Source organism: Synchiropus splendidus, chromosome 5, assembly GCF_027744825.2.
Source record: "Synchiropus splendidus isolate RoL2022-P1 chromosome 5, RoL_Sspl_1.0, whole genome shotgun sequence".
NCBI classification, from domain to species: domain Eukaryota; kingdom Metazoa; phylum Chordata; class Actinopteri; order Syngnathiformes; family Callionymidae; genus Synchiropus; species Synchiropus splendidus.
The window spans coordinates 19,278,754-19,297,409 of record NC_071338.1 but is presented as its reverse complement, the minus strand read 5'-3'; positions in this window follow the sequence as shown (position 1 = coordinate 19,297,409).

Sequence of the window (18,656 nt, the reverse complement as noted above, 5' to 3'; positions counted from 1 at the left end):
TACTGGTGTTAAACCATTCCATCACTAGATACAGTAACACACATGCAACTGAACACAACCAAGCTAACATTAGTTTGAGATGAGCAGCGCCAACCAAGCTAATTCAAGTCCATCTGTGGCTCATTTGCACCAAGAGTTCTGTGGGAAAAGTCATGTATGTATCACAACTAATGCTCGACTGATACAAACAACATGCGGTGTGTTAATGACACTTGTCGTGACTTACCTACTGTGTGAACAACTCTCACCATGCTCAGCTGCCGCTTGACGTTCGCTATTTTCTAGCCTTGCGTCCGAGTGATGGCAAACAAAGTACTGCCCTTTCCCATCAGATGGTGGGCGTGTACAAACATGGGCAACAGACATTATGGATTATATGTCACATTTTAATATCTGACAGACATTTACAGACATTTTCGTCTCATTTCATCTTGTTAACGAAAACTCAGAGACGTTACTGTCCTGTTATCAGTGAGCGAGGAGCCATGCTCAGTTTGTCATCGCTGTGTAATTGTTATGAAAATAATACGTTGGTCATCATTGAGGAAAAGGCGACACCGCTGAGAACATTGGCTGAGACATGCAACCCAACTGTCAGTATGGGCGCTAGTGTTTAGTCATCACCAATTTTGCAAAATCTGGCCTCAGGGAATCTTGAGGACACCAAGAACCAAGAAAATTGGCTGAAAATACTATTGGGTTTTTAATTTTTTTTTTTTTATAACTACCAGAAATGTGCTTCATTGGAACCAAAATCATGGTCATGTACATCCTGTAATCCATCCTCACTAATAAATGCACATCTAGTTTAGTAAAGCTTGATATCTCTGCAGTCTTTAACATCCCCCTCTCATCTCTGTGTACTGCAGAGATGGGGGGTGGAGGGGGTAAGCTGCTCAATATTGCAGCAGACCAGTCATCCACAATCTGAATCGGTGTGCAAACACGTCTGTAATAGGAAATTTGTATCTAAGTCCGTCTCGGCTTTTGTTTTTTTCCCCGACAATGGTCTAATTTCATGGTGTGTCATGTTTATTTTCCTCAAGATGTTGGACTCCATGTGGAACGATTCAAATTTAATTTGTGGCTGAAAGATTCAAAACAGTTCCGACTCCCCGAGTTAGACCTTCTATACATGTAAAATCGAGTTGTGTCACAGGGGTGTGATTTATTGGAAAAGCTGTTTATTTTTAAGGGGCTCTGTGCTGATTTAAGCAGAAACAAAAAAGGCGAGAGACAATGCTGTTGTTTCAGACCTTTCTTTCTTATTACTTCAGGCGATGAAAGGCTTATTGACACCAAAAGAACAACTTGTTTTATCACAGTAACGTAGCACTTAATGTTCCATTATTTTTAAGGTTGTCAGTAAATTAATTTAGTTGTATTTAAATGGGTTGATATTCAATGTGCTCACTCGACCTTTCAATCACATTCAGTCTGTTCAGACTCATTTCAAGTGTAGTGTCTTTTCTTGTGTTTTTCTAACTGACTAACTCCTCTAACGGACTTTTTTTTTCTTCCCCCCTTTTCTGCACATGGAGGTGTATCTGGCAGCGCAGGCTCAAAACTGCTGTTGATGGAAGTGAGAGGTGTAGGATTGCCAGCTCAATACTGCTGTCCACCAAGGTGATCCCACTGACCTTTTAATGTCGTGTGGCAAGTGCTTCTTAGATATCCTTGGCGATTACATTGTGATTGGGCCATTCCAGACACATAACTTGGGGATTAAAATGCCTCCAGGAACCATTAAAGTGCTGATTACCTCAGCAACATCTGGGTGCAAAATAATGACTGGATACAACAGAAGAAGCCACTTAGGTTTTTGCAGTATTCAAATAGAGGTGTTGTGCTTTTGCCCCACAGGGTAAGAGACTTGATTCGGAAGTGTATTCTGTGGAATGCTTGCAGATCTGCCGACCTATAGCAAAGCCATGTGTCAGAGTGGATGTTTTGCTGACTGTCTTTGTGCACCATCATGCTGTGTGACTGATTTTAGCTCTTTTAGCTCTCCTCTTTTTCAGGGTGTCTCCTGCTGGAATGAGGACTGATGCGATAAACACAAAATGTCTGATGGTGTAAAAGTTGACTGACTTTTTTTTATTGGAATTTTATTGACTTTTTTGGATAAAGTACAAATAAAGTTAAAAAAAAAGTGCTACTTGGAAACCCAAAATGCAAGATAAGATCAATTCACAGAGACGAACTTGTGTATCCAACACCATACACTGTCTTTGTGTATTTGCTGCCTAAATGTTGGAAGAAAATGCATTTTGTTTGATCATCACAGACAAAAGTCTGATTTCTCTGAAATACTCTGCACTTTCTGTGAAATTGACCATAAACAACCTCCCATATCACATGCTCAAGTCATGCTTGAAGAAAGACGTGATGAACAATTGAACCAAAGTACTTATTCTTGCTTGTGACTACCACGTGTCTCGCCGACCTCTGAAGAAAACAAACATGGCTGTTACGGCCTCACAAAAAGACATCAGCAGATATTTTGACATCCGCTACCTCACTGCTGTGTCCCCCTCATTTCCTCCAGTAAGAGCGCAACTAATTCCCATGGCAACCCTCTGTGTGTGGTTGTCACATGCCTTGCAACTGTGTGCTGCTCAAATAATGTGTGATGCGTCTCCTTGTGAAATTTGTGTCGTGTACTGTGAATCCTCTACAAGCTGAATCCTACATTCATGAGAATTCTGTCTTTGTGACGAAGATGTCTGTGGCATTTTCGGTCTTTTGGGAGACAAGCAGAGTTTAGCACATCCAATGTCTTCTTAGAGAATATGACGTTCAAAATGTCCATTGCAAGATTAAGAGTCATGTAACAAACACATTTTGAAGATCAATATCTTTTGTTTCATTAATTTCTAATAGTGCTTTTGTTTATTTTAAATAAAAACTTCACTGGATGCACTGTCATACTATGTAGACATGCAACTGCAAGCCTGTTATTCATGATGGTTAGAGGCCTCTTTCCACGACTCTAGGATAAAATTGTCAGAACCAGGAAGTGCTTTAGGAGGCCTGGTTGTGGAGGAAACACATCATTGTTTTTGAATATTGGGTTCTATTTAAAGAAAGAGATCTGACAACATGTATTCATTTATTTAAAGTTTAGTGTTTGTTAAAACTGTAATATGTTATTAGAATTTCACATCCTGGTTTGCCACAGCATGTTGCCTCCTCCTTGCTCACTGCTAGTCTCTTCATATAAATCATATTGATTCCTCACCTCCTCCTTCCTTAATAGTTACACATGATACATGGATAGAAATAACATTTTCAATGGACTCGGTCACAGACGTTCTCAGTCAGCCTCAGGAGGTGATGAAAGTCGAGGTGTGAGAGGGACTGGGAACAGGATCAATGCTAAAGAAAATATGTTGAAATAAATAATGTCTCCTCGCGGGACGGTCTAGACCAGGTGTTCTTAACCTTTCGGACTTGTCCAGAACAAATATAGGAATAGGAATAGAACTGATTCATTTCTGTGATTCTTGATTTCTGATTTCAGAATTACTGATTTGTGTTTAATAGCATTACATGCAAACAAACCAAAACCTTGAATTGACATGAAACAGGTGTGAGCAGCGCCAAGATATTTATCATCAAAAAGTCCAACCAGCAGCAGAGGCAGGTGCAAGTCATGGCGATCAAATTTGCTAAAGAAAAAAAAAGAGAAAAAAAGAAAATTGGAAAAACTGTACATCCCGAATAAAATTTGGAATAAAATACATATAATAAAATGTCTAAATATCATAAAATATTTTCTTTCATAAATAAACTCTTAAGATGATAAGTAAAGTGGAAATGAAAGTATCCCCATAAAACTTAAGAATTTTAATTTTAAAAACTGCTCCAAGGTGCTTTCAAAAACCCTTTTTTACTGTTGGGGCGCCATCATGTTCTGTATCATTTTCCATAGTTGTTAACTATCACAAATTTGCAGCTGCCAAGTCGACTCAATGACACACTACTGCCACCGTATGTGGCAAGTGTATTAAAACTGAGTGTCTCATGGCCCAAAGGTCTAAAACAAAAAACTTGAAGTGACCCTCTAGGGGGCGCTCATGGCCCAACCATGGGCCCCAGCCCTATGGTTAAGGATCACTCGTCTAGAAGGCAAAGAAAGAAAGAAAAAAGCAGTTTCCTGATAAATAATATGAACAGTGTTTATTGTGGCAGTTCATTTTTATTTCTGCAGAAAACACTGAAACCTCTACTCATTCCTAAACTGCTCTGGAACTGCCAAAAAAATAAACAACTACCACGGCAGCAGCTGCTTCGAACCATCAGGTCTTTGTCATTGTGGTGCAGATGAACTCTATAATTGTATTCATAAAGATGATGCTCTACAAGTCATTGTCATGAGTCATTATTCTTTAATTATTTCTCCTGCTGGGGAACAATGCATCTCTGACATTGCCGTCACCTAACGCTGTCACCCCTGACTTCACTGTCACTGTCCTGAATAACACCGTTCCGAGAGCAACAAGGCAGACGCGTGTGTTTGTGACCGACTCGGATGGGCTGAAATGCATCTGCATGCCTCCATTATGGAAGTGCACGACAAAGTATAAATGTTGCATCCGCACACACACACAAAAAAGAAAAAGCTTTGCATTCTGAAAAGCGCAATATTTATGGTGGGTTTACAGAAATTGTTCAAAGAAACACACCGACCTGCTCTTCTACTGAGGACCGAGGTCTCATGCATTATTTACCACGCCGGAGAAGAAGCATCAGTAATCAACTTCTAAACAAGATGAGTGGGTAGTTTTAACAATTCTGTCAGGAACTTGCGCGTCATGTTCTCCGGCTAATTTAGCTGTGACAAAGTAGGGAGCCAAGACACAAACAGGAGGGGAGACTTATCGATGCTTCAGTGCTCCAATGATGAGCCGATTTGCTCAGTTGACAACCAGACAGGTTCTCATTGTACCTGTTCGCCGTGCATTTTGCCTGATTCGTGTTGTTCTTCTGCCACTTCAACGTGCGTCTGCAAGACCTTATTACGCACCTTTGAACATCAAATGAAATGTGCTGTATATTTAACATACATACTTGATGATATTGTACATTTGCTGTACCATTTTCAGTTTTCGTTGATGCTCATTGATCGTCACAGCACAACTAATCCGTCAATTTGTCAACCTTTGTCGCTCACCTTCTTCCAATGTCATGGTGGACTTCTCCTCAGGTGTACGTGTCTAATCATCAGCCTTGTGTCTTCTCCTTCAGTCGCACGGTTTTAGGAGCCATTAATCATGACTGGCCTCACTGATGGTCGGGCAGGCTCTCATTCCCTTCTGCTCATTTAATATCTATTTCTTCAGGGTCTTCTTAACCTCTGAGTTCTCGCCGCAGACCACAACCTTGTTCACAAACAGCATTGTGCCTCACCAGTCCTTGTTGATACAAGGAGCATTATGGGAGATTGGCCTCAAATTGACTTGCAAAGGAGTGAGTCATGTTTCGTTTCTCTTATTTTGTCATTTCCTGTGTTGCTGTTGTTTCCTTTTCCTTCTCTCTTCAGCTTCACAGCAGAGCAGCTGGAGCCTATTCCGCTGATGAGACTCCACTGAGCTCCACACCTGGGTTCTGCGCTGCCAGATGGTTGCTTCACGTCCTCACGGTAAACTCTCTCTCGATCCTCTGCGCTCTCATACTCCTGTTTATATTCCAAATTTTGTGTGTGCTTGATCTTCTTTCTGTCGCCTCCTTAGTTTGTTCTCCTTCTTGTTCGCCATGACATGGCGACTTCATCTGGCTATCAGAGAAGACACAAGTACATAGCAGACATTTTGGGGTTCAAACAGGTGTTACTGTTGCTGTAGCACCTGAAGACCATGTTGGGGTCTCATGTTATAATGCCTTGACCCTAGGTCGGGTCAACAGGTGTGTACCAGGATTTTGTTTTTATGCCAATGACTTGTGTTTACAATGACACACAGATAACGTTGCTCACATGTATTCTAATGCTGTGTGTGACCCACAACGCTGCATCAAACCGCAGCTCTTCACTTCTCTGTTTCCAGCAAAACTAAAATGAGCTGGCTCAAATGTTACAAATGGCCGCATGGAGAAAGAGAGCGAACGTTCAAAAGTGAACTGCAATGATCCTTAACTTCATGGGACACTCCACCACATATGTGGAGATTGCATTTTGCCTGTCAGCACTATGGTAGCTTTAGGTTGCTAGGGACAGATCACTTCCAAATTCCTGCCATGAGTGTGTAGTCACTATCAATGCAACAGATGTTCATAGCGTTTGGGCAATGGCTACGGCACACAAAGGGTTAATAGTCGGTCTTGTCCTATCTCAGAGCCAAACATCACTCTCTGATTGGCTGCTGGTTTTTAGCTAGCGTGGGTGATTGGCCGTCTGTGCTCTCACTCCATCAGCTTGGAAAAGCTCCTGTGGTAAATGACTTGTGGTAAATGCACTTTTCATGCTTATCCAGCAACCAAAGTGCTTTACACCAAGTCACCCATTCATACACACATTCACACACTGACGGCAGTAGGCTGCGACCCAGTGCGCCATCTGAAACAACAGGAGCAAACCTGGGTGAAGTGTCTTGCTCTGGGACACGAAGACACAAGCATGTCAGGAGCAGGGACTGAGCCGGCCACCTCTCAGTCACAGGCTGACTACAATACCTTTTTTTATTATCATTATCAAAAAATAAATAAATCATTATATAGCATGCACCATCTTAAAGTGAAACGTTACAGCCATTCCAGTGAGGACAGAAGATGGAAGGAACAATAGTACATACAAAGACACACGACTTGTGTAACAACTCCTGAAAGAGAACAGAGCTGGAAGTTTTCATTCAAATTTGGAGAATGAATCGGTCACACTTTAGATTGTGAATGTGAATTGATCATAGACTAACTACTTGTTTATTTGCAGTTAATACTCTACGAATAGTTTTGTTTAGGGTGAACCTTTCGGTGACTATCCCATGGTGAAAACTGGACCGTCTTAACAATACACTATTATAGTGGATATTATGCTGCCAATTCACATATGAACAAGTAGTTTATTCAGGGTAATAAATGTTCCCTGATCTAAAGTGTGGCCAATGAATCCAGAGTACATACTATATGTAGAATAGTGTCCATCATATTTTAGTTACAGTACCATTGTTAAGACTTATTTAATTACTTTCATGAGGCAAAATCCATTTTTTTCTCCTTCTCTCCAAGTCCTTTGCCTACTTACAGCTCCTGTGTTTGTTGTTTTCAGTATAGCATGCCACCTGACTAACCTCTATGAATCGACCCATTGACTTGTTGAAACAATTTTTTCTGGCTATTTCAAACTTGTCAAATAATCTCCCTCCCGGTCAGTGCAAATGCCCCCCTGACCTGAACACTTTGACCTTTGCTGACAACCTCCTGACCAATCCCTGTCAGACAACTGTTAAGGTTGACAGGGACAATCTGGAGTTGTATACGGCTGAAAACAGGAAGAAGCCATGTATGATCCGAACTTCATTGAAAGTAATTTACACCCAACAGTTGAAACCTTAGTAGAAAGTCCACAGTGAATAATTTTATGTTCCTCAAATGAGATGGAAAAACAAACTTGGCGTCCCAAGCCACCAGGCTGCAGCAACCCATTGAGTGCAGGCCCGCAAAGGGAGTCTAAAACATTAAGTGTAAAAACCAAAAGGTGGAGCTTAAGGTCACAAATCCTACCTAGTTTACTTACTCCTCTCCTCCGAGTCCCTGCGCTCACGATGCTCTGGTCAAATGTTCCCCGAATGCAAGAGAGACAGAGCCTACCTCAGACACGGCTGTGAAGTGAAGTGCCCCCTGTTAGAGAGGTGAAGCCCACAGTCATTGGCAGAACCAGTTCACTATTGAGCTCAAGAGATTTTGACATTGCCAGAATTTACATCAATATGTTCCCACCCAATAAACAGAATTAATAACACAACTTAAACCCCTTTTCTACAGAGGTCTTCCCAGAAATGTTAACAGCTTCAAATGTCATTTTTTTTCTCCATAATATTCACTGGAAGAAGTGTCAGGCAAGAGCAGCTTAGTTCATCAAATCAGCTGCTACAAGGATCAACACAGACTTCAGGCCCTTCACCTACTGTAAATGAGTGCCTCGTGGCTCCAACACTTAATCCAGATTAACTTGGGAAGTAAACCATAAGAGCTTTCTCAATTTAAATCTGGATGTAAAATGTTGAAATGTAATTATGGGGAGTCAGAGTGAATTATCGTGACGGTATTTCACGCGTTTCTTGCACTCAACACATTCTGTGTGTCGATGTTTGAAACCATCACAGATGGTCAGTTAAACAGTTAAAGGACCTAAGAAATGGATGTATGACAATGAGAAGAAACATTGGAAACATCAGATCTTTCGTTCTGTCATTTCTCATGGTGGTACATAGTTCATGATGTGAGTGAGATATACCTGGCTTTTTGCAGCAAATCATTTCGACAAGACTCTTCGCACGTTGGCTTGTTTGATCAGGTCTGAGTGTGTCAGTCCCACAGCACCGTAGCTTCTGTCCATTTTTTTCTTTTTCAACTTCGTGTTTCAATGTGAAGCTGCACTTTGTCTCTGGTTTCTATCTGCATTCAAGACTTTGTTTTCCTTTTCTCAAATAATGAATGATTTCCTGCTCATCATTCAGAGACATTCCAAAGCAAAATAATAAAGTTCTACGTTGGAGAAAGGTTCATGTCGTACAAAGAGAGAAGTGTGACCTGCATATCTGCGTCTTGTTGAAGAGTTTGCTGAGATCTCAAGTGATGCTTAACTTTTCAAATGCTTAAGCCACATATTTGCGTCAAGCTCTCCTCCTTAATTTCACAGAATTCACATCTCTATGAGCCGCAGATTGGACCTTTGGTTGGACTTTGCACTGAATTTACAATGACCAATCACATTCTTGTTTTTCTAGTACCCATCAATGAATCCATATATAAAATGCAACTTTCATTGTGGTGCACAATGAAAAACACTGCAAAAATGTGATCAGAAAAACAAACAAACAAACAGTATTAAATAGCAATGTTAATAAATAAAAAAACAAAAAACAATAAAGTGTGTTGGTAGCATCACATCCCAGTAGCACATACAAAGCATTCTCTTGAATGTTTCTTCTCAGTTAGAATGTATTTTCTGTATTTTTCTTCATAGAGTTGCCTCTGTTGTAGTTGCCGTGAAACCAAATAAAACAAAAGACAGAATGCATCTGACCAATCAGCAAAGACTAACTCAACATGGTCCAATAAACAACAAGCAAGAACTCTCCTAGCAAGTAGCGGTGAGCTTTACAATCTTTGATTTCAAAGTACTGTTTCAATGAAACTTTTATATTTTTCAAGTGAGAAAGAGAGAGAGAGACGCCTTCTTTTTTGTTTTCATATCTACATAATTACTTCAAATACAGTGACAGCGCAGCCAAGAGTTTACCTGGTTTGTCAAAAGCTCTATGAGTGTCCTAAACCAATCTGGGTGTTTTGAAAGGATGACAAGAAAATGGTCACCAAGTTCTCTGAAAAATAATAAATGAAGAACAAAACACACATGAACATCGGATGCATTCATGGTTGCAAATTGATATTTCTGCATTCTGTTGAGTCATAAGTGGCCCATGTATTTCACAAGAAGAATCTGATGTCTTAACATGTTCAATCATTCATTTCGTGCTATTGATATACACGTACATATTTTTTGTTTTGTCGGCCACTTATCAGAGGGCAGAAAGGCAGCTGTAGTGAAACTCCACAGCCAGACCGGCACATCCAGCAGAAGAAACGGGTCATGTACTTCACTGCTCATGAGTTTATTATGGATGTTTAATGGGAAAAAACACAGTTCATTAGTCAATTGTGTGGTTGCTTTTTGCTGATGTTGGTACATACAAACCACAGATTGTAAAAGACAATGTGATCCTCAATTAGCGGTAGGAGAAAACTCATTAGGAAACAATTACCGTCACACTTTCCCATGAGTCCCAACAGAGCACTCCCACCATCGTAGGTTACAGAATAAAATTAAAGAAAGGCAGAGAATTGCAGTCGTCTGCACCTGTAGATTCGTCTGCAGGAGTCTTCACCAGCTGTTCTGGAAATGTGCAGGGCTATTTTAGTAAACAGGAGGTAATGTTACAAGAATTCACCTTCTTTAACCTCATTCATCTGCTCTAATAACACATAGGCAGCTTGCTATATTATCCGTTTGTGCAGATAATCTACTGTCGTGTAACCTATTTCATATTTTCTGCATTTATATTAGATCAAATGAAGTCTATAAATCAAATTTTGATTCTCCTGTGGCATCACATTCTGCTTTCTGTGAAAAAAAAAACAAAAAACAGTAATACATTCATATACCTTATGTTGCGTAGTCCAACATCCACCTAAGGTAAGTCAAGGTAAGGTAGCTTTTATTGTCGATTCTTCCATATGCATTCCATATGAAGGCGTATCATCAATTGTCCACTAGATGTTCCTAGGCTGACGGACGACTCGGCTTTCTTTTGAATGAAATGTGTTCCCTCCTTTCCTGCTGCCATACTTCACCGGACAATATAGCGAGTTAACCCTGATGTCACTTGGTATATACTTGGTATATACAGCACCTCTAATTTGACCACACAATTTCGATTGAGGGAGTGGTCCTTGTCAGACCCACAACACCAAAGACTGTCTGCACCACAGAGCTTATAGCTAACATGATGTCTCACTTCTAAACTTTATTGATACTCTTGGACTGTCAAAGTTTGCTTTGTGGTTTAAAAGTTGGCGAAAAACAAAATGCACAACAAAATAAATGTGCTTCACATTGTGAAGAGAAAAAGAATAATCGTCCTTATGAAGCAAGTTCAGGCCAAGAATGCTAAGGATTTGTCTGGAAACTCAAAACTACAGTAAGATCATGCAAAAGAGAAGTCATAAAATTATAACACTTTCAAGTAAGTAAATAAATACATAAATTATGATATATTTTGCCATATTGCCCCCCCCCCCCTTTTTTTTATTTTTAGGACTTTAAGAACAGAGGTTCCTTTGTTGGTGTGTCTCGGGATTTTTTTCAGTGAACCAAAGGTGCCGTGGCTTTAAAAATGTTGAAAAACACTGCTGTAATGTACTGACATGGGGGAAAGCAGACTTTTGCGTCCTATGTTGACGGCGACGGCAGCCATCAGCGTTGCTGTTGACACATTAGGCTTTCAATTGAAACACATTCGCTTTCCGCGGCATATGCGGATGCCGTAAAAGAAAGATGGAGGTTATGGTTAGGAAAGCAATATGATGGTGCTCCTTTCACGCTACATGTAATAATCTGACAGTTGCTATTTAAAACCTCTCGCCGTGCGTTTCTGTCACGGCGATGGCACAGCTTTTCCAAACGTTCTTGCACCACAGGATTCAATTGAAAGCCTAATGTGTCAAAGCAGAACGCTGACGTCTGGACCGCTGCTCCAACCAACTGCTGCTTTCCTAAAATTCAAAACAGTTTCAGGATGGATCGGAAAAGTTGTAAAATGAAATGGTATAACAAAGAAGAGCCGACATCAGTGAGCCCTGTTCCCCTCAAGTGCTTCTGAACTGTCTGAAATTGCGCATGACCTTTAAGTATGTACTAATTAAGAAGTTTAAATTATCTTTCTTTCCTGTTCCCTGGATAAAACAAGTCTTTTCCATTGAAATCTGCCTTGTTGAAATGTCATCCCTCTAATTAGATTGAGTTGGACTTAGCCGCGTAATTCACTCGTTTACCTATACTGTTTAAATCAAAGTTACATTCACAAGCGAAGTTCAAAATGAGTCGCAGAATAAAAATGGACACAAAACCTGAATATTTATGAAAATAATCTAGGATCATGTCTCTTTAGTGTTATGTAGGTGACATAGAGTGTGAATGATAAACACAAATGTTCCACAATGCAAGCATGTTAACTGGTAATAGTTAACAGTTAAATATTAGCAATTAATATGATTAACTGGTAATATTTGTATTTTTGTCCTGCAGGTGTGAGCTGCTTGGCTGGAGTATTTCATACATGAAGTAGTCAGCTGGCGAAATGATGGTATGACTAAATGTTGGGAATTGAGGGGTGTGTCTAGTTTCCAAAAATGACTCTCAACATGTGATTCATTTTGAGTGTTAGTTGTTCCTCAGCGGTTGTTGTGTTGTCACCTGTGTTTCCTCTGCAAGGACTGTCAGTAGTTGCTCGCACAGTGCGCAACGCCATATGGCAACAATACAAAACTACACAAAGAGCAGACTGAAGGAGTTTACAATGTTCCATGAAGTACCAGCTGTTTAATGAACATGTGGTCTTTGGGGGCTGACTCATAATAATGCTCCTATGTTTACATTGAACAGCACATATAAGTTGGGAGTTTGCTCCACAGGCAAGACAAAAGATTTTACGTGATTGTTACGATAACAAAACTGGAGCGAATGTTGGCGATGCTTCTTTAAATCAAAGATTCTGTGTTTCCCGGTTTCAGAAAGGAAAGTAGTAAGTGGTGCTCATAGATGTCACATTAAGATTTGCGAATCCTGTTTGCGCGTGCAAAATGAAGGCTTCATGTCTTAGTTGGCGTTGAATATTTATTGATAATTGTATTTGCATTTTCTCCTCCCAGAAAACTTGCCCCAACAGCGTTTTAATTGCCGCCAAGTACGAACTGGGCTGTGCACACCACTCTGCGTGAGACCTTTGTACTTTGTCTTGATGACTTCTTTTTTTCTCGAGACACAACACAACTGCCGCAAATATTCCTTTTTATTTATGATTTAATTATTAACATCGGGGGAAAATATCCATGTGTGTTTGATAGCTACACAGCGTGTCCTAGCTAAATGTAAGAGGAGTTAATACATATTTATTAAAACAGGTTTATTTATTTATGTTTTTATTTACCTGTATTATGCAACAGCCTTAACAAGGAATACATTTATATAAGACGCCAACTCTTTCCATCCTCTCAATCCAATGACCGTGATGGAAGAGAACCGACGCGCAAACGTATCGACCAGCTTTTTCTTCGGCTTCGTATGTGAAATTGGATTGCCGTCTGACTGGAATCCTTGTAAATAAAGTGTTCCTGCCATGAATGCCTCGTTGACAACAACACACATCTTAATGCTACACGTTATTTCCGATGAGTCAACACGTTCAAACCTCATATTTTCACAAACAACTCCTATAACTAAGAGTATGCATCCAGATATGAAAGGAAATGGGATTGCTTGAAGTGATCGGTCACAAGACTTTTTTTTTTTTTTTTTTTGCGTGATGACTGGCAGCCCTTCAATCACGCATCTTCCACGCCAAATGAATGACAGCGCAGCGATGGCTTTTTATTGTGTCGATGTTGCTACGTGAAAGAGTGGCATTTTCTATTCAGTGTTTCATTTGCTGAACATAAATTGCATGTTGTGGTTTGTCAACGTACCACTTTGAGCTGTGACTTGAAATCTCAAGGTTTGCGTGGCATACGAATCCATAATAAAGTCACCGTGGCATTTCTGCGCCCTGACATTTGTAAGTCATTGGATGATGCTGCCAGTTCATTATCTTTGAAATTAGAGCAGCTGCAATGGTGACGCCACTTCAACCCATAGAATTCACTCAAGGATGTCAAAACCCCCAGAATAACAAATAAGTGCGCATGCTGCCACCTTCTTCATTTATCGTCTCACGCCAGTGCAGGTGGGTCAGGGTCGTGGGGTGCGCACGCTCATCGTGGCTGTCGTTGAGGGGGGTTCACCCGGGACAGGTTGCCATTTATCACAGGAAAGACAGTCTCTCACGCACACACAGACTTGCTCTTGTACACTTTTGGGTGTGGAAGCGATTTGAACACTTCCGTTTCTTATCAGAGGAATAATTTAAAGCGAAAAAATGTCCATCTCATCAGTTCATGATGGGGCCGTTGCAGAACGGAGGCAACATTATTACAGTAAATCTTCCTCTTTCCGCTGGCCTCCTCCACTTTAACCTATCTTGATCATCATCCCTAGTCATGCCTATCCTCTTCATGTCCTCGGGCAACATTATTGAGTAGTTTCTTAAAATGTATCAAGTTATACCGCATTAACATAACATGCACTCTGCTAACTGACCCCAGCGCTTCTGGTTTGTTGTAATTCCTCACAGAAGCTCACATTTGTTGCTTAAAGTTGGATCAGAGGTTTGCGTTTAACAGCTTCGGGCTTAAACTATGAAACATTATTTTGAAAAATCTTTGCTAACAGATAACATATAATGAATGGAAATGTGGTGAAATGAAGTAATTATAGTTATATTTTCTATAATAAAATGATTTAATAAACATATGTTTGTGGAAAAAATGTATATTATATTCAGGGGACTGAATGAGGAATGTGACTTCAATAGTTCCACTGTTAAAATCATTCAGAATATAAAAGCCAATATTTTCTATTTATTTATTTATTTTTGTGAAACAGAATGTGTATTTTCTTTTCTGCTATGACTGTTGACCTTGAGGAGTTTTGACCTCTTAAATGTAAATATCTTGACCAGTAAGTATGAGTGCTGGTGGTTTTTGCTATAAAACTGTTGCTTGGTGGATATTTGATCACAGGAACATGATGTTTTTCAACAATCGTTTATGTAGCAGTATGTTCTAATGTATAAAAAAAAGATTTACAAAAAGCATTTAAAAGATGGTTTATATATATATATATATATATATATATATATATATATATATATATATATATATATATATATATATATATATATATATATATATGTATATAGATATATATAGATCAGTGTTTTTGCTGGACAGGAATGTGAAAGGAAAGGAAGTACCCTTGTTGTGTGGCTGATGTACTCGTGACTGAATCTTGAACGGTGGCTGAACACATGACATTTTCAACAGTTCCTCCCAGCTCGACCCCAGTGGTGTTAAACTCAGTGTAAAAAAAATGATTAGTGGACTAACCTGTTAAGGAATGCCACTGACTGCTAAAATAATTCAATGTATTTTCTGGAATTATATCTTTGAGCAGAGCCAGAACATCGCAGGACCATCTTGGGTTGAATAGTTGCTGCCGCTCGTCCTCCTTTGTCTCCTTAAAGCACAAATATATTGCAGCAGTCAAGATCTATGATCGGTGGCCTCCGCCACGAGGCACATGGGAGATTCAATAGCTTGCTAGTTAGCTTCAGAGTGTTTCAGTTACGAGGTGATCAGTTCAGTTCAGCCATGGCTTATTTATCTCCAGTATTCCGTGGGCATGACAGGGACTCTTAGTGCCATTAAAGGAGTGGACATGTATCACCCGGAGACCTGCTGGTGAGAAATTAGTGGGGGAAAAATGTGTGTCATGGTTAATGATCATGTAAATCTTCTATTGCTCACCCGGGAAAGCGTCTTCAAGGGCAATGCTTAACTGCCGTGAAATCACATGTATTGTGGGAGGGTGGCGTTTGGTCAGTGGACACTGTGGCTTATTTCCACCAAAGCTTTCTGGCCATACAGTCATGGATGCGGCAACAGCTAGGTTATCGTCCAGGAGTTGGGGAAAAAGCAAAGTTTAGCGTGAACATGGAACCAGAAGGATGGTGCTTATATTGACTCGAGTTAGATGGTGTAAAACCACATTTTGGAATCAACAGTGTCTGCTGCAGCTACTCATACGTCCTGCTCGTAATTCCTTTTGCTGTAATTCATGCAATTGTGTGTGCAGCTCACTCAGTTTAGAGCAGTGTTAGATGACAACTGAGAAGGGAAGACAATGAATTTAGAAATCACATTGAAATGTCGCTTCAAAATTCTTGTTGAAGTCAGTACATGACCACATTCATGTGTTTTGTACAGTATAGCATGGTGACTGCAGCGGTTACAGTGAGAAGTGTTTTCATTTTTAGCGGCTAAAGAGAGAAGTTCCTTGCCCTGCTGACGTGAAACATTGTGGAAAAGTCTGATACTCTTTGGAAAAATGATGAACTTCGAAACTGAAGCTCACTTTTTTTGAGCTCCATATCTTTGCTCCCAAGAAACTGCCATTTTTGTCTCACTGACCGCCATGATATAAAAGCAAATTTTCTAAGTCCTACTGCTGCTTCAATTGAGTGGTGTCATCGAAACCATAAGCCTTTGCAACTTGCCCTTTGAATATTAGCAGTCTCCCCACTAAAGTTCTTCCTGATGGGACTTGTAGTTTGTCACCAGTCATTGCTGTTTGGATACTCACATGTTACACCTTACAGACGTCACCATTGAGACATTTCCTTCTCAAACCCCCACCTCACAGGAGGTAGGTGTTTTATGAGTCATGCTCTGGATTATTGCCACCAAAACTGGCCTTGAGTTAAACAGTATTTCTTCCACAGTTATGTGACATTTCAAAATGTCTTTTTTTTTGTGTTAACTTGTACCGTCCACACAGACTCATTCTAAGTGCATATTCTGCCACTGATAATGTAGCATTACACACAGTTTCATTTCTTCAGCTCTCAAATGCTATGACACAGAATGGAAAAGTCCATATTATTTTCCTACTTGTTGGTAGGCGGCAGCTTGATGTTAATCCAAGATGACTTTGTCGACATGTTTCAATGAAATGGGTTTTTCCAGCATGATGCAATAGTCCAGTCATATCCTTACTGCTTTTCCGAGCTGTTACAGAGCTCCTTCCCACAAATCCCATTTTTTATAAATATGCAATATGGAGATTTCATTCCAGTGACAACTGCTGGATAAAATGACTATAGATACAGTAAATGCTGCCTGACCTTTCGTCGACTAAAATTGCTTTTGAAGGACAGAGGAAAGTTGTTTGTGAAATAAAAGGGGAACATTAAGTTGCTGAGGTGACCCTGAGTCCATCATCTTCCAGTTTCCTCTTTGGACCCCAGCGTCTTATTCACACTTACGATCGCTTAAGACACCCATTCTCCTATGAATGCATTTGATGATGAACCAAGCGGGATTCAAATAACAAGATTTTAACTTGCCACTTTGCATCCCAGTGTCTCTCTCTGATAAGTCAACATTAATAGTCACATCAGTGTCAGATTTGACTTTTCCCACAGTCTGTTCTGCCCTGTTCGCTCAAGCTGTCACATCAGCATTACTGTAAAATGGAAGCTAGTTTTGACCTTTTTTTTTTTTTTTTTTGGTGCCCAGTCTGAAAAGTGGTTGATCATCAAATGTGACTGAAGGAATGCAATGAGGAAGAGCTCAGAAAGCAATGAGACTGAAGTTGAGGAGACAGAAGATGGGATCTGTGCACTTTTGGCATCTTTAAATTCTAATCCATCCAGGATATCTCTTCGGATCTATACCGTGTCAATCAATGTTCAGCAGTCTTCCACAAATGGCATCATGCCTGTGCAAATGCCAACCAGCAGACAGTGGATTATCAAATCAGGGCAATAACATTTCTCAATGAATGTTCATGAATTATGAAGCTTCTGCGGTCACCGCCGTGAGTTCATAAAGATGTGCATTATTTTTTTTTGGTTCTTAAATATCTGCGTTGACAGTAAAATATGATTTTATTAGGTATATAATAATGAAAATATAAACAGTGTGTTAATGGCTAAAATGTTTTTCTAGTTGTGCCGCTGCAGATGACGGGAAAACGGATCATGTATATAGAAACATCTCAACTGATATGGGAGTTTTCTTTTTTTTTCTTCAACCATAATTCTTTCCAAATGAGGGATGGGCTGTAATAACTTCATTACAGAACAGAAGCCCAATGACTTGCGGAGGCAAAAACTCATCAATGCCGTTGTTATTTTTGCACCACTCCTCTCAGTTGAGTGTTTTTGCCTTTGGGCTCCTCCTACAGTAGTAGTTTCTGTAAATACACCAGTGTTCAGGTCACAAGTTGATGGAGAACAACAACTATTAGCGGTTGTTACACTGGTCGATCCGGAGAACTTACCCTGAAGTGAAAATCCATGTTCAAGTTCGGCTTGCACAAGCTGCATGATTCCTGTCCAAAAATCAGAATAGCAAATTGCTTAGAAACCCAACATATCTTGAATAAAAAAAGTAGTAATTAGTTTTGTTTGCTTTTGCTATTGTAGCTCCTCCATAAGACACATCTTGGTTCATAAGTGGTTTTGTGGTACAGCAGTGTTTTTAACCCGTGGGCCATGAGAGAGTGTCAGGTGTGCCGTGGGAAATGATCCAGTTTCACCTCATTTGTCCAGAGCTAGAGGTGGATGATGTCATGACATTAAATCATGAACAATGTTGACAAGCTCCCAATGTAAGAGGATGACATGGATTTGGTCACATTCTTTCTATACACTATATGTCTATACATACTATACATCACTGACAGATGTGCTGCGCATGGTGCTCCTCTTCAAGCACAAAAACAGTGACGAAGCTGGGCCAATGCCCAAATTCAAATTGTTTTTAAACCTGATGTGCCTCTAATTTGACCACGCACCTTCACGACAGAATCATAACTAGTTCCTTGTTGGCCCCGCGATACCAAGATCAGTGTGCACCGCGGAGCTAACTGAGGTAGCAGAGGTAATGTGAAGTCTCACTTCAAAAGTTTGTTGACACTAGCAGACCATCAATATTTGATTTGTTGTTTAAAAGTTAGCTAAAAACTCAATACAAGACCAAATAAATACTCTCCAAAAGGT